Source organism: Tenrec ecaudatus, chromosome 5, assembly GCF_050624435.1.
Source record: "Tenrec ecaudatus isolate mTenEca1 chromosome 5, mTenEca1.hap1, whole genome shotgun sequence".
NCBI lineage: Eukaryota > Metazoa > Chordata > Mammalia > Afrosoricida > Tenrecidae > Tenrec > Tenrec ecaudatus.
Genome location: NC_134534.1, coordinates 178,698,987 through 178,712,650, shown reverse-complemented (window position 1 = coordinate 178,712,650; position 13,664 = coordinate 178,698,987). Strand labels below are relative to the sequence as shown.

General features: G+C 47.6%; 1 protein-coding gene across 14 annotated transcripts in view; it reads left to right on the top strand.

The window, feature by feature from the left end:
* The window catches only part of SVIL (supervillin), a 270,082-nt gene that overhangs the window by 159,783 nt on the left and 96,635 nt on the right, over positions 1-13,664 (top strand). For all 14 annotated transcript variants that reach the window (XM_075550348.1, XM_075550351.1, XM_075550346.1 and 11 more), the window contains 2 exons: positions 1,190-1,247; positions 9,146-9,237. The gene's annotated coding sequence lies outside the window, so the exon portion shown is untranslated. The remainder of the gene's footprint in view (positions 1-1,189; positions 1,248-9,145; positions 9,238-13,664) is intronic.

The window sequence follows — 13,664 nt, the reverse complement described above, 5'->3', positions numbered from 1 at the left end:
GAGTGACGACAGCGAGATGCTGGAGTGATTTGGGGATGTCCGATTTGAAAGCCAGGCACTGCCGCTGGAACGGGTTGCCTAGCACAGGTGTGCGGTCTGAAAGGAGCTTGGGCAGCTCAGGTCTTAAATTCAGGAATTTTCTTCGGCAGCCGTGGGTGGGCATTTTTGTGAGTTCCTTTCTTTAATTACCTAGCAAGGTCATTGTCTACTTAGGAAACAAACTTAAATGCTTTGCGGACGTGATGCATTTCATTTTATCGCATGTCTCTAGTGTCCAGGATTCCCACATGCCGGTGTCAGGGTGTAACTGATGGATGAGGACTCGTTCGCATCTGGTGTGTCGGGCCCCTGTGTTCTCCCCTAAAATGCTAAATAGTGAGAGTCGGGACTTCCTTGGGTCAAGAAGTGTCTGTATGTGGTCTCCTTATGATTGTCGTGGTGGACCAGTGGTTCCGTGCCAAGAGCTGTAAAATGGATTAGTTGCTATTCGCCTGGTTATGAATTTTGCCTGGGCCTGCTTTTGATTAACCCCTTCACTCAGGACAGGCATGTTTCCCTGTATGGAATTGCCTCCGGCTGTCCTTCCACAGCCTCTCATCTTCAAGAATAAATAAGGGACTGGTTTGTTACGCTGTTATCAATTAGATGATCCTGAAAACAATAAAGGCACAGGAAAAGCACCCCCTGTTCGCTACCTCGAGCCCCGCCTTTAGTCTTTAAAAGCCCCTCAGCAGGCTCAGATGGCAATTATGTCGATCATTTCTGTTTACCTTGAGCCCTAGCCAGGTCAGCCCACTGTTGGGTGGCTTTGAGGGTATGCTTATTACGGTAGCACATTTAGATGATAACTTCAAACTCTGTCAGGTTTTTTGGTCTTGTTTTGTTTTATTTGAATTCCTTGGCATAGGTTGGCGACTTTTCAGGAGGGGGGGGGAACCACACCCAAAGCAAAAACAAAACCAAAAACACACCAAAACTTGACCGTGCAAAATCTGTCTGCGAGAGTTGATTCTTGGAAAGTGTCAATGCTTGTCATTGACTTGTCCGAGTCCCGGTTTCTGTTTCTGAATTCTGGGGCAAAGGGAACTTTGAAGAATTGTCCCCACCCCCTCTCCCAGTGGGATCTTTATTTTTTATTTTCTTTTTACTCGGTAACAGTTTGAACGAGACATTATTTCTCTTCCTTTAGATTTCAACAAGAAAAACGCAAGCTTCATTGGATTCTCACCTTCCCGAAAAGTTCTAAGGTAAGGTGGCCTCTGCGTGGGGGGGGGTCTTCAGTGTTGCAATTTGAAACTAATTTTTCAAAGTCGTCTCTTGGATCCCTAATTGGTGAGCTTCAAGGTGTGCCTGTGCGTTATCGCCCCAGAGTTTGATTTATTAAAATACATTGAAGCAAAGCGAGCTCTGGGACCCCTAGCCAAGCACGTTTCTTCTTGTTTATGGGGCTCTGGAGAAAGCAATGTCGGTGTCTTGTGTCATTACAAACTTCATCACACCTGCTTTTAAGCACCTGCTGGCCTTTTGGAAACTCTCCATCAAGAAATGGAGTTTTGATGTTTTTGTTGTTAGAAGGGTTTTGCTTCCTTCCCCCTACCCTCCATCCTTTAGTTCATGTTTCCATCTCACACCCCCTCCCCTGCCCCAGCTAGCCAAGGAAATCTGTCTAGTAAATGTTGGACTGCAAACCTTAAAATCAGTGCCTCAGACCTACCAGCTGAGGAGAAAGATCAAACTGTCTGCTCCTGTAAAATATTTACAGCTTCGGAAACTCCATATGAGATGCTGCAAGTCTGAATTGACCTGAAGGTGGTGGGTTCATCCATCCATCCATCCATCTATATATCAAACTGTTTCTGGGTTGGGTTACCTGGGTTCTTTGCTTCATGACATTGAAATAATCCACACAGCAGACACTCTTTTGTAATCCGAGTGAGTTTGTCTGAAGGAGAGGGAACGTTTCGGGTATTAGTCTCAAAAGGGTACGTGCTATTTCTGGAAAGTGTGCCAGGCCACGAGGAAGCTGCGCTGGGGTTTGCACCTGGGCGTGAAAAACCACGTGGAAAGAAGACAGGAACAGGGAACATGAAACCCCCATATGCCAAACTAGGGCATCCCCAGAGGCCAAGAGTGGGTATGGGGGCCTCAGGGGGCCCGCAGGCGCTTACATGCCTTGCATGTGGGAGGGACTCAGGGACTCCCACCCTCTGCCTGCAGCATGCACTTGAGCAAGAGCAGAGTAAAAGAGACTGGCTGTGCACCTGCCCCTTTTTCTCTCCTGCCCCTTCCTGGGGGAGGCGTGGTTGAGGGCATTGGCCAATCCTATTGGCTGTGTTTAAGCACACCTGTGTGATGTCATGGGCCTAGGTCTAGTCTGTGTGCCCAGGTGGACTCCCACCTTGTAGCTGAGCATGCTTGTATCTGAGCATGCTCAGTTGGGATCTTCTCACAGGTGTCTAATTGGGGTGCCTGATTTCTTTCCAACCCCATTATTGTGGCATAGACAGCTCATTATTGTTTAGCTCAGGCATTCGGGAAGACGACCCCCTTTGTGCCTAATCTAGCTACCTAATACCTCCCCCATCAACCACGGGGTTTGAACCGATCCACAGGAGAGCAAGGAGGTTTTCTTCTCCGGAAAGCTTTAGTCTCAGAAACCTACAGCGGTGGTTGCTATGATTCAGAATCGACTTGATGGCGGTGAATTTTTAGGTTTGGGGGTCTTCTCTCTTTCTGAAGCTTTTTGCTCTTTGATTCCTTTAGCTGCAGGATGTTGTGTCGCTTTGATTTAGCTGATATGCATGCTGCTCCGATTTCGCGGTTCATTGTTTTTTATGTCCAACCACGTAAAAGCCAGTGCCAAAGCAGAGAGCTGTATGTCTCTTGGGGACTTCTCTTTCGACCACTATCCCTGAGAGAGGCTGGGATGTTCACGTGGAACCACTAAGTCAACCACCCCTACACACGCAGGCCTGGATCTCAACCTGAACTTCATTGACTCAGAAGCCCCGATCTCCCTCATTCCCGCCGATGCTCTTGTTCCTAGTGCATCGCTAGATTGCTTCTGTACTAAGTAAGTGCTTGCCTCAGCATTGGCTTAGACAGTAGTCTAACCACTGAATCTAAGCCTGGCAGTGCATTTGCGGATGGCCCAGTGGATCCCGTGAGCACAGTGGCGAAGGAACGACCAGATGTACTTTATCTGCTAGAGTTTAGGTTAATTGGCGCCATCGTGGCCCAGGGTCATCAGGGTGGTTGTCTTCCCTGACTCATGAAACCTTATTTTTCTAGAGCTTGACCCACTCCAGCCCAAACCACAGCTGTCTAGTTGGTTCTGACTCAGAGCCGCAGTATAAAGGGTCTCCAAGGAGGTAGATCTTTGCAAGAGAGGCAGCGTTGTAGTTAGCAGCCCAGTGCCCACCTCCAGTGCCCCTGGACTATCAGTGCTCGGCACCGCTTCCACCTTTCTCCTGCTCGCCATGTTTGGAATCGACCCCAAAGCTCATTTCCTAATATGGCCCCAGCTGGTTGATTTCACTGCACTAGCACTGATGACTAAGAGGAAGAAGAGGAAACTAAGAGGTATTGTTTATCGAAGGATAGGACAAGCATGCAATTGGGCCGTAAGACAGACCTGAGATGGGGCGGAAGGACACAGCCACTCCAGAGTCAGGGGTGTTTTATATATAAAACCACTTGCTCTTGAGCCAGTTCCAACCTGGAGCAACCCTTGTGTATCAGTGTGGTACCACGCTTCCCAGGGCTGTCAGCGTCTGGTTGACTGGAAGTACGTCACCAGCCCTTCTTCCAGGGTCCCTCTGAGTAGACTCAAACGTCTAACCTGTCGGTTAGCAGCCGTAGTCCAAGGGACAGGAGGCACAGGAAAATACAGCCTTAGGCCAAACCCAGTCAGCTGGTCAACTACTAAAACATACCAAAGACCCACTGCCATCGATTCGTTGCCAACTCACAGCGACCCTATAGGACAGGGTAGAACTGCCCCTGTGGGTTTCTGAGACGGTAGCTCTTTAAGGGACTAGAAAGTCTCATGAGTCTCATCTCTCTCCCCTGGAGCGGCAGGTAGTTTTGAACTGCCCAGGTTGTCATTAGCAGTCCAACTAATAGAGGTGAAAATGGGTGGCCGCGAGCCTTCCTCTTCTACGCCTTATAATTTAAAGGATGGCCGGGTAGGGGAGTCCCAGACAGAGTGGGTATAGCTCTTGCTCATGGTTAAGGAGCTGTGAGGTGATAACAGCACAATACCCCTGCTTGCACGTGAATGTTTCTCCTTGTTCCTCCAGCTGGACATTAAGTAGGTTAATGGGACACTTAAAAAAAAAAGTCAGGGAAACAGGTACCTAGATTTTCAGAGCTAAGGGAGGGAGCCATAGATACGGGAAAAAAATTAATCATAAAATGACTCTTCTTTAACCCACAGATGGCAAGAGTTGATTAAAAGAGATCAAGAGTTCTTAGTAGGAGGGGGTTTGAAAGTCATAGCTGAGAAAATTAAGTCTGTCATTTTTACTTCTATTGTGTGTGGAGAGATGGGTTTGGAACTTCGGTGTAGCTGTCACAGGGCACCAAGAAAGGAAATCATATGCAAGAATGCAGAAGTTATCCCCCCAGAGACCGGTCTACCTCCCCAGCCCTGTCACCAAGGGAATGCTGCCTAGAGAAGGGGCCCCAGTCTCCAGAGCTTCGTGCTTTGGAATGACAAGGAGTGTAAGTTACCACTGGGCTCTGCTAACACCGGGCTGGGGCTGCTGGCTCAGAACCCCAAAAGGACAGGCACAGAAGGGCTCTTCTGGAGAGTTGCCACACCTTTCATTAGCCACGAAGCAATCAGAAGGAGTTGCTCTTGCATGAACGGGCCAGAATTCTTCAGCCGCTAGTACATTTCCCTGCATCTCCTCTGCTGCACGGTTCCCCTTCTGGGTACAAAGTCCAGGCAAGAAACGTGATTCTTTTCTAAAAACCTCACTGTTCATGTTGACTGGGGGAATCTTGCTTTTTTTTTTTCCCCCACAGCTTTCCCCCACTTGGGAATCAATGTCACACTTTCCAAGCCAACTTCCTCGTCCTTCCTTCCTTCCTGCTAACCTCTCATATCACATGGTTGGGAGCCGTCATCGGTCATTGAGGAGAGAGACAGAGAAATGATAGCCGCGGGAGTAGCAATTGTGAAGATATACCTTGAAGATGTAGAGGTTTTCCTACTGTGCAAACACATGCAAATAGACTAGGATTTCCTTGCATGCGTGCAATGTGAACCAAAAAAGGTGGAGATAAATACACGATCCCAATCCTATATTAGTCTAAGGATGGGGAAAAGTAACCGATGTTATTGAATGTTCGCCTTTGTAACCAAACCAAGCCTATAGCAGTCGAGTCTATTCTGACTCCGGGTGGCCCCCGGAGGCGGAGTTGAACTTCCCCATGGAGTTTCCAAGGTGGTTCGTCTTTACAGAAGCAGACTGCCACATCTTTCTCCCTCTGAGCAGTTTAGTCGCTCGAACTGCCCACATTCTGGCTAGTAGCTAAGCACTTGGCCCTGGGCCGTCCACATTCCTTATGTCCTTATGATTATTCCCAATTTTGGTAATGAGCCTGGCCCCTAACTACCACTCAGATAGCTGGAGACAGAGAAGGCTTTCTATTTGATGGCAGTGAGTTAGGTTTTTTGTTTACCAAACAGGTCATGGAGCCCTGGTGACGCTATGGGTTAAGCCTTGAGCTGCTAAACTGAAAATGCTGGCGGTTCAAACCCACCAGCTGCTCCTCCGGAGAAAGGGGAGGCTGTCGGCTCCAGTAAAGATTCACAATCTCCGAAGCCCTGTGTAGTCAGGTCACTGTAAGTTGGAATTGACTCGAGGGCAATGGAGTATTATACAGGTAGGAGCCCTGGTGGCCTACCTGTTCAGTGCACAGGTGTGAATCAAAAGGTTGATGGTTGAACTCAGTCAGTGACTCCACAGAAACCCTCATGGTGTAGTGGCTAGACACTGACCTGCGAACCAGAAGGACAGCAGTTCAAAAACACTAGCCACTTCTCTGCAGAAAGACAAAGACGCCTACTCTCATAAAGGCTACGAAGCCCACAGGGGAAGTTCTGTGCCCTATAGGATCGCTATAATTTGGAATTGCTGGCAGTGACTTTACCTTTTGAGGGACTCCATGGGGGGATAGACCTGTTCATTTGCTTCCAAAAAGACTCCAAACTCTATGCCATCAATGTGATGCTGACTCTTTGACAGGAGTGGAAAGCCTCATCTTTCTCCTGCTGACCTTGCGGATCACAGCCTAACATGTAGCCCCCGCCCCACCAGGGCTCCCCACAGACTACAGCCTAGAACACCCTGTGAGGCCATTCTACCCTGTCCTCGCCAGTCACCATGAATTGGAATTAACTCCAGCCCAAAGCCACACACACATAACATATAGAGCGGATAACATACTTGAAGGTGAATTTTAATATACATTGAAGCATTTGTGGTTGTCATGTACTCATTTATTCATTCATTCAATAGATATTTAGTGACAGCCAGCCACCATGTGGAGCCATGGTGGAGTAGTGCGTTATGTGTTGGGCTGAGAATCACAGGTTAGTTTAAAACCACCAGCATCTCTGTGGGAAAAAGCTGAGGCTTTCTGCTCCTGTACAGTCAGAGTCTCTGAAGATAGGGTCTCTAGGAGCCAGACTGGAACTGATAGCTGTGAGCTTGGTGTTGGAGGCTCAGCATTAGAGAGACATGAGGTACTGAACAGACATGGCCTCCACCTGCACCATCCTCCAGTCAGAGAAACAGAACCGTTTAAATAATCATTCAGAGAACCTAGATGTTGTGTGTTACAGGTGCTGCACATGGGATCTCCTGAGGGACAATTGCACAGGTGCACGCTACAGATTAGGGTGAGCACATGCTCCTGAGAAAATGGTGTCCACGTAGGTACAGGGTTACCCCAGGCCAGCGGTTCTCAACCTGTAGGTCGCAACCCCTTTGGGGGTTGAATGACCTTTTCACAGGAGTCACCTGATTCATGATAGTAGCAAAATTATAGTTATGAAGTAGCAACGAAAATAATTTTATGGTTGGGGCCACGACATGAGAAATGTTAAGAACCACTGCTCTAGGCCTCCCATGGGTAAGCACTGCACCCCCTGCGAAGCTCAGTGAAGCACAGCCCATTCAGACATGATATTCCTGTAGCCATTCTGGTAACCACCCAGGGCTGGGTCTGAATCTCTTCTCCACCTCTCAGCAGAGAGGGGGCCTTGGGCAAATCCTTCAGCCGTGTCTGCATGTGTCTCTCTCCTTGCTGTCAAGTCAATTCCAACTCACAGCGACGTTACAGGACAGGATAGAACTAGATCTGCCCGTGTAGATTTCTGAGACCGTAAGGCTTTACAGGAGTAGAAAGCCTCATATTTCTCCCTCACAAAGCAGCTGGTGGTTTCGAACTGCTGACCTTGAGGTTGGCAGTCCAAGCTGGAACCTGCTATGGCACAAAGGTTTGCATAATAAATGCTGCACAAGGTGCTGGGTCTGCCATGCTGCACTGGCTCGCGAGAGCAACGTGCCGCCCTCTCTGTCACGCATTGACTTCAGCGGCCTCCCAGTGGCAGGTTGAAGGCAGCCTTGGGCAATAGCACAGAGCAGACACTGTTTTTGGAGGGAGGATACAAGAAAAGCCCTTTGTCTAGCGCTTACCTCAGAGCCTTCTGGTCAAGTTCATTAGGATCCTTCGCTTCCACTGAGTCCATTCTGAATCATAGTGAGCCCATGGGACAGAGGAGACTGTTCTGGTGGGTTTCTCAGACCGAACCCCTACTTGGGTAGAAAGCCGCGTCCTTCCTTAGAGGGGCTGGGGGTTTCAAACTGCGGGCCTTGAGATTAGCAGCCTAGCAAGTAACTCACAAGGCTCCTGGTTCACTCAGATCGTACCGGGGATACGTCGACTGTGGGAGCAGGTAGAAAGCGGTCAATGCATGTTTGTCGTCTCCCGTTTCATTTCCTCTTTTTAATTTTGTTCCCCAACTTGCTGTTTTGTGGACCTTCCCAGCCTGCTCACTGTGCTGCCGTGTATTGGCCGATTACAGGCATTTCTCGCTTCAGTAAAGTGCTAACACCGGAAGGAAATGTGGAGATGGCTAGCCACGTAGCTGGTTTTCCTGGTGAAGACATTGTGTCACAGAGCAGTCGCATGACTAAGTGGGGCCTGACACGCATGGTCCGTCTGAACCGACCCACACGGGCTTCCTAGTTCTGTGTTTTCACAAGCCCGTGTCTCCTGCTCATCATGGTTTCATTATTTAATTGCACAAATAGCATGGTAGCAGGAGCCCAACGTTTCACATGCCAGTAAGCTCCCTCGAAGAACACCTTTTATGCGTGAGATGTACGAATATCCGAGGGGGCTTCGAAATGTTCGTGGAAAATGGAATCAGAAGGTAGTGAAACTGTCCCACCAACTTTTTGAAGCCCCGTCGTATTTAACTCTGTTTAATTACACGTCTGGTGATCTGCTTCCAACAAGATTACAGCCAGGGAAGCCATGTGGGGTGGTTTTACTGTCACTTGAGGCTGCTGGGAGTTTGAGTAGATTTCACACCCACCAACAATATCAGCATAGCACTGGAGTCCCTCAGAAACAAACACATCAGTGCCCAACCATGGAGAGGGTAGAACTGTCCTTGTGGGTTTCTGAGACTGCAACTCCCTATGGGAATAGAAAGACCTCCCATCTTTCTCCCAAGGAGAAGCTGGTGGTTTTGAACTGCTGACCTTGCAGTTAGCAGCCCAACTGGTAACCACTCCACCACCAGGCCTCCTTACATGAACTCCTGGATGGTGCCAATGGCTAGTGTGCCCAGCTGCTCACCAAGAGTCTGGAGGTTCGAGTCTACTTGGGGGCCTCAGAAGGAAGGCCTGGCATTGTGCCTGGGAAACACCAGCCTTGAAAATCCTGCAGGGCTCAGAGGGCTGCCCGTTAGTTGGAGTTGGCGAAGTGGCAGCTGGTTTTTGCTTTGGTTTGGTTTTGAATCATAGCAAAGATGGATTTTTTATGTTATTCGGTTTTGCTGATTATTCTATACCTTGATCTAAACTGACTTAACATTTTGTATTAACTTAATCAATTTTAGCTTTCAGAAAGAGTTTTCGCTCGAAAATAAGGAACACCTTACTAACGGCAAAAGAGGACTCGATGCTCAGATTTTAGCTGCACTTCCTAAAGGTAAGGCTGTTGAAAATCAGCAACTAGTGTCCCATTCTCTTAAGCATCGTGTTCTCTGATCGGCTGTGAAGAGAACTCCAGCACCATGGGCTCCCTCCCCTTCAGGTCCTCCCGAGCCTCATCCAAGAGTTAGCCTCACGAAATGACCGCCCTCCTTGGGTTCTCAATTCTCATCTGTCCACTAGTTCTTTCTAGGCACCCATTCCAGATGCCTTCCAGTGGTCACTCCTAGGGGGCTGGGTGGGGAGGCTGAGAGGGAACCTGGTATTGACGTCACTGCATCCTTGCTTCCTACCTTTAAGCTTCTCATTTTCTCACCCACCACCCACGACTGCCCACCCTGCGGTCTGCAAACCAGGCCACTTGACGTGTTCCCATGTTATGATTCTGACGCTTACTATCTTGTAATATCTGTCAGAGTAGGACTGGGCTCCGTAGGGTTTTCAAAGCCCCGTCACCGCTCACATCACCCTGGGGATTCTCCTTCCCAGCTTTGTTGTGTTGTTATTTGTACATTGCTTTTGAGTTCATTCCTAAGGCCAGTGATTGCAAAGTTTCCCAAGCCGGTGTTTCCCTTGGGTAAGGTGCACGTGCAGTGAAACGTTGCATTGTCTCTAGCCCGGCTGCTGCTAGTATTGCCAGTGAATGAAAACGCCATAAAAAGCACCTGGTGTGTGCTGTCACCGCCTGGAAGATGACTGCAAGAAATGATCACTTAGTCCAGTTCAAAAAAACATGTCTTCCCCCCGAAGGACCTCTATAGCCCTTAACTTTAGAAGAAACCAGTGTGGTGGGTGATCAGAGTTTTTGGATGTCAAGTCCAATAGAAATTAGACCAGACACCATGCTCTTCTAATAGAAGCACGATCCAGTGAAAAGGCCCGCTGGCAGCCTGGTGTACATCCTGAACTGTGGGATGGGTGATCTACCTGCATGTCGTCTGATGAGAAGGGTGTGCAAGCCCCCCTCCGGGGGGGGGGGGTTGGCTTGTGGCAGAGAAACTTCACCAAGGGCATCGATCAATCTTCAAGTGCCTAGAAAAGTGTCGATCGAAATGCAGGCTTGAAATCTGTACAACCTGGTGCCACAGGTAAGAATAAGGTCTCTAATTGCGAAGAAGTAGTGGGGACTTCAGTGTGAGAAAGAAAACGATCCTCAGAAATGAAAGGAGGAATGGATACATTTGAGTCGTGGCATCAGGAAGCGCAGCGAGGATGGTGAAACTTGGTCACAGGTGCTTTAGAGATGCTATTGGGAGAGATCCCCCCACCCCCGAAAAGGACAGAAGATTTGGTCAACTAGAGGAAGACCTTGAGGAGATGGGTGCCCATCGTCTAATAGCTGCAGGTGTGGACTCAGACCTAATGATTGTGCGGATGGCACAGCCCCCAGGGCATGTTTCCTTCCGCAGTACATAGCGTCATCAGCCAGATGGCACCGAACAACAAGAGATGAAATGGACCTCACTTTGCTCTACTAAGCTGCCCTCATGAACTATTAAGGACCAGTCATGTGACCCCGTGCTCATGGGACTCACTATTGTAGCGGGGCTCCTCCCTTGAGGAGTGTGAGGACCAGGTGTGCAGTGGAAGAGCCCTCTTCAGTGTTTAAGACTCTGTGGAAGGCAAAGGCGCTCATGACGAGCTCACTTGAGCTCTGAGTGCTACAGCACAGTGTGGTGAGGAAATCAGGTGATTCCCAGCCATGACAAAGAACAGCATCTCAGTTCTGAAAGGCTTGTTGTAAAACAAGCAACTGTCCAAGTGAGCTATCAGGTAGATCCACACGGAGCAGCAAACTGGTCTGTATGACCCACGGACTGTGAACAATAAAATCCAGGGCCAGAGAAGGGAACCATATTCAAGCTTAAATTCTGAGCACCTGGTTTGCAGAAGCCTGTGGGACAACAGTGAAAACCCAAAAACTCATTTGTTGGGGTTCCCACATAGAGGGATCCTTTGGGGAATCCCTTCTAGCCATTGACCAGGATATGAACAGCCTTGCTGTCAGGAAGTGTGGAATATATTAGAAACTGGATTAATGTTAACCTTTAACGCCTTATCACTTCCTCTCTTTCTTGAACCGTTTTAAAGTTTTCCTAGTTTTTTATATTTTCTGCTTGCTTCTGGATTGAGGTTATTTTTTCTTGTTTTATTTTGTATTTTTTCTCTATATGAAATCCAGGATAGGTAAATCTAAAGACACCGTAACTGGACTCATGGTTTCTTAGATTTATGTGAGGGAAAGTTATGGGATGGGGGTGGGAGGGAACAAGAAGCTAATAACAAAAAGTATAGGAAGGAAGAAAATGTTCTAAAACCGATTGTGTTGATGATTGCACAACTATTTTTACTATGATTAAACCTCTGGGTTATAAAGTATATGATTATGTCAATAAAACTGTTAAAATTGTGAAAACAGAAGCTGAATTTAATTGGAGCCAAAGTGTTTAGAAACTGTGAATATTATCAAAACACTGCATAATTTTAACAATAGCTTAGGAAAGCTGACCAAAAATATCAAAGAGCCATCAAGCCGGAGGGGTTGCCGCCAGGTTGAAGAGTTCCTTGTTGCCCCTCTCCACCCTAGTTTCTCTTTTGACGAATAATATCATAAACAACTGTGCCTGTCTGGGTAAACTAGGGAAACAAATCCACAGAAACTCATATGTATAAGAGAGAGTTTTATATAAAGGGTAAGTGCACATTAAGAAAACATCCCAACCCAGCACTGTCCAAGCCCATAAGTCCAACATGAGCCCAATCTATAAAGTCCTGCTCCATCTCACAAACACACACAATGACACCGACTACAGGAGGAAAGCCAAGTCAGTGAGCATGTAAGCATCTCAGCACTGGCAGGGGTCTCCACACGGCTGCTCCAACACCCAGGGCTGCATCGGGGTAGGTCCATGTGGCTTCTCCTCAGGAATGTCTTGCAGGAAGTGAGTGAGCCTTGCCAGCTGAAGCAGGGAACTGGCTAAGGCAGCTGCACCCTGGTCTGACCATCAGAGAGCAAGAGACCCGAGAACTAGAAAGGCGAGGCTCACCAAGCCATTTATCTCCCTGCCCTTCAATTAATCCCACGTGTGTATTGGCCAGGTTGGCACAATAAACTGTAACTATCTGGACAACCTAGGATCAGAACCCTTAGAAATCAATACGAGATGCTGGCTTCCTTAGTCACCAGCTGTCTGGCAGGGTGTCACACCGTGGTGGCTTGTGTGTGACTTAGGATGCTGTAAGCTGCACTGCAGGTGAGCCTGCTGATGTTGGAAACACTGGTGGTGTCACTTCGAGCATTACAGCACCATGAATGGCACCAGACACTGGCAGTCTTCAAGCTTAGTCATTAATTACTTAATAAGCTAGGAGACAACCAGAGCAGACTGTGAAGTCTCGTTTCAGTGCCAGGCGTGTTGATGCTGTTTCCAGGGCGTTATGCTTGAAATGGCTTTGTGTTGTGATCGAAAGAGCCCACGGTGAGCTAGGGACACTGGTGCCTCGAGGGTAGATTTCCTGCTTCAAATGTCGGCCTTGACTCGACCCAGTGAGCCTCAGTCTAAGAGAGGACTACCTCCCTGGGGCAGTTAGGTTTTGTCCAAGTGTTTTCTCATCCAGGCTACGCAAAGGAACACAGGTAGCTGTCCCACAAACTGAGGAATCAGGTCGAATTCTGTGACATTTCTGCCTTCCACGTGATGTCATCATTGATCTTCTTCAGTGTCTTGTTGAGTATTTAATGGAATCTTTTTAGTAATGTTTTAGATGCATTACTTTTAAAGAACAATTTTAAAAAGAAGAAAGCAATAAAAATCCAACCAAAGTAATTTTAAAAGTACAAAAAAACCCAAAAACAACAACTCTCTTAACTTTCTCCAATGGAGGTTAGCCTCTGTGAGTTAATATCGTCACCTTCCTTCCTTCCCTCCAACCAAACTCATTACTACCCAGTCTGTCAGCTCTGACTCTTCAGAGCCCTGGTGGTGTAGTGGGTGATGAATTGAGCTGTTAATCACAAGATCAGTAGTTCAAATCCATGAGTTGCTCCACAGGAGAAAGACAGGCTGTCTACTCCCATGAAGATGTAAAGTCTTGGAAACATAGAGAGATAGTTGTAGTCTCTCCTCTATGGTCTCTATGAGATAGATGTCGATATAAGCAGAAGTTGCGGAACTGGGGAATGTTTTGTTATGCATATTTTTACCACAGTTAGCCAAAAAATTACATGAATAACAATGAATACAAGGAAGAAGAAAATGTTCTAGAGTAGAATATGGTTAAAATTGTACAACTCTTCTTGAAGTGACTGAATTATCGAATTGTATGACATGTGGATAAAGTACTAAGGAAACTATTTTTAAAAAGTCAAACCGAAGAAGAAGAAATCTGTGCTTAGCTACAGTAATTTTAGGAAAGAAAAGGACC